The sequence below is a fragment of the Scylla paramamosain genome, chromosome 45 (assembly GCF_035594125.1).
Source record: "Scylla paramamosain isolate STU-SP2022 chromosome 45, ASM3559412v1, whole genome shotgun sequence".
Taxonomy (NCBI): domain Eukaryota; kingdom Metazoa; phylum Arthropoda; class Malacostraca; order Decapoda; family Portunidae; genus Scylla; species Scylla paramamosain.
Window position 1 is genome coordinate 11,907,761 of NC_087195.1, and position 3,274 is coordinate 11,911,034.

The following is a 3,274-nucleotide window of genomic DNA, read 5'->3' on the forward strand; positions in this document are numbered from 1 at the left end:
CAGACACAACCACAGTGTATTGTTGTAGTGTGTATGAAGCACGGAGGAGATTACACCTCATACAAAGAACATACAACCGCACTGCAGGGTTAAGATTACACACTATACAAAGGACATGTGATACATTATTGGACTACGGAAAGTAAATCTTACCAAACGAGATTCAAATCCCTAAGTTGAAGCGTCGCGTTGCCAGATTCACCAGCAGATATCAATTCAACGTAAATGGTGATGTCCAGACACTATAAAAGAGAACTGAGAATACATACTCTAGTTTACTTCACAGTTGTCATGTATCACGAGTGTCCAGACAATGAAGAGCGTACGAATTATTTGTTACCCGTTCATTTTCTTGAGGCGCGTGATGGCAGCGGCGACTCGGCACGTCTAATCATCCTACTGAAACTCAAAAAAGCTCTACGTAGTTGAAGGTGCACTGAGCTTGGAGGGTGTTTTTATGGTGCTGCTGACACACCAACAAGATTTCCACATTATTAACAAGAAAATTTTTGAGAGAGAGAGAGAGAGAGAGAGAGAGAGAGAGAGAGAGAGAGAGAGAGAGAATGAAGTAACATCAATAATAATAATAATAATAATAATAATAATAATAATAATAATAATAATAATAATAACTACAACTACAACAACAACAACAACAACAACTACTACTACTACTACTACTACTACTACTACTACTACTACTACTACTACTACTACTACTACTATTACTACTACTACTTACACTTGAAATTGGTAGTGAGCGGTCAGAGGAGGTGCCCCAAGCCACCAGACTGTACCTCAGCCCTTGATTGTGGTAGTTGTGGTGGCGGCGGTGGTTGTAGTTGTCTAATAGTGGTAGGCAAACAGGCTGAACATGCGTGTTGAACCTGGAATAGTGGTAGTAGTAGTAGTAGTAGTAGTAGTAGTGGTGATGGTGGTGGTGGTGGTAGTGATGGTATTTATTACTACTAACAACATACAAGATACAACTATGGAATAATCTGTGCATCAGTTCAATAATATATGTAAAATAATTTAGAGCACATTCCACAAGGGGTGATCAAGACACATTAATCCCTGAAATGGCGTGGAAACAAAGAACAGGACCAGATATAACCTTGTACTTTGACACTTTTCAAATAAAGCTGAAGAAATTTGAATCCAGATAGTACTGCAGGTGGGTGAGGGAGACGCCTCATGCTCCCGACAAATAGTGCTGGTGGACCTGAAATAGTAATAGAAGTAGTAGTAGTAGTAGTAGTAGTAGTAGTAGTAGTAGTAGGACACCACCACTACTACTACTACTATTACTACTACTACTACTACTACTACTACTACTACTACTACTACTACTACTACTACTACTACTAATACTACCACTACCACTACTACTACTACTACTATTATACTAACCTTACTATCGAGACGCGCTAGTCTTGACGCCCCAAGGTCTCTACAAATAGTCACGCCTCTCTGATACTTGGCCCTCAGATGGTCGACTATCATCAGGTAGTAATAGTCTTGATAGCTTAACCATTTACTGGTCAACTGAGGCGATGGTGGTGATGGTGGTTGAGGGCAAGGTGTGGTAGATTTGTCTCGGCACCTGCAAGTGATTGTGGTAGTAGTAGTAGTAGTAGTAGTAGTTTTGTTTGTCTAATAATAGTAATAATAATAATAATAATAATAATAATAATAATAATAATAATAATAATAATAATAATAATGATGATAATAATAATAATATGATGATGATGATGAAGAAGAACAAGAACAAGAACAAGAAGAAGAAGAACAAGAAGAACAAGAAGAAGAGGAGGAGGAGGAGGAAGAAAAAGAAAACGAGGAAAAGATGATGATGATGAAGAAAAGAAGAAAAAAGAAGAAAAAGAAGAAGAAAAAGAAGAAGGTGAAAGAGACGAAGAAATAGAAAATTATAACAACAACAGCAACTACTACCACTACTACTACTACTACTACTACTACTACTACTACTACTACTACCTGGCAAACAGAAGCGGTGATTTTATTGGACAGTTCAAACACAGAGCTTGCAGGCAGGGGTCTAGAGGGAGCGCAGGACAGTGTTGCCAATGGGAGGGTTGTGGATGTGGTAATATTGCGTGGCCGTAAATCGCTACCCTCAGCTCTGAAAGTAGTAATAGTAGTAGTAGTAGTAGTAGTAGTAGTAGTAGTAGTAGTAGTAGTAGTAGTAAATAATATTACGATTTGCAATACAATAGCTCTCAATGATAATAATAAATAAAACATTTAAAAATAATGATAAATAATAATCATCACTAATATCACTAAAAATAATAATAATGATAGGAATAATAGTAACATAGCCTTCAAATCCAAGATTCCAAGATGGCGGAAGGCCCCTTCCGTGACGTCAGCGCCGCCTCGACCAGTCGACGTGACGAAGAATGTGACGTCATACTAGCCGCCATCTTGGAACCCCTGAAGCCACCCACCAGATCCGCCATATTGGTGCTCCTCTCTTAAGGCCCAGTCACACTATTCATCACGTCTCCGTCTCATCACATCACGTCACCGTTCCGTCAGAATTTTTTACATGTAATCCAATGGATCTGTTCAGTCGGTTCGTCACCGTCACGTCACCATCACATCACGGCACCGTCACGTCACGGATTCTTTCCAAGAATATTTTGACGTGACGTGACGGTGCCGTGCCCATAGTGTGAACGACGCCCCGCCAACGGTCAGTCACTGACCAGCAGCCACAGGAACTAAAAGTGCCTTTTTATCATGGATGAAAAACTGATTGAGCTTGTTAGACAACATGAAGATACTTACCTGAAGCACACAGCCAGTATTTCTCATACATTTTTTTGTTTTGCACTAGCCTAATATAGAAATAAAAGGATACTTGCCTTAAACCAGTCTTTCCCATACAAATTTTTGTTATGTACCAGCCTAAAGTAGAAATGAAAGGATATACTTTAAGCAGTCTTTCTCATACAAATTTTTGTTATGTACCAGCCTAAAGTAGAAATGAAAGGATATACTTTCTTGCAGTCTTCCTCAAACATTTTTTTTTTTTTTTTGTTATGTATTAGCCTAATGTAGAAATAAAAGGATATACTTGAAGTAGTCTTTCTTATATAAATTTTTGTTATGTATTAGCCTAATGTATATAATGTATAATTATATGGATATAGTTGCCTTGAGCACACAGCCAGTCTTTCTTTTCGGGTAATTGCCTCCCGAAAAGCAGTGTTTTTCTTGAGATCTCTCTCTCTCTCTATCT

At 38.4% G+C, this 3,274-nt stretch overlaps 1 long non-coding RNA gene across 1 annotated transcript; it reads right to left on the reverse strand.

Moving 5' to 3' along the window:
• Window positions 1-760: 760 nt before the first annotated feature.
• On the reverse strand, window positions 761-3,017 carry LOC135094508 (uncharacterized). The gene is made up of 3 exons (XR_010263855.1): window positions 2,005-3,017; window positions 1,414-1,606; window positions 761-887 (listed from the first exon to the last, which is right to left on the reverse strand). It is a non-coding gene; the product is annotated as an uncharacterized LOC135094508 (long non-coding RNA).
• Window positions 3,018-3,274: the final 257 nt, after the last annotated feature.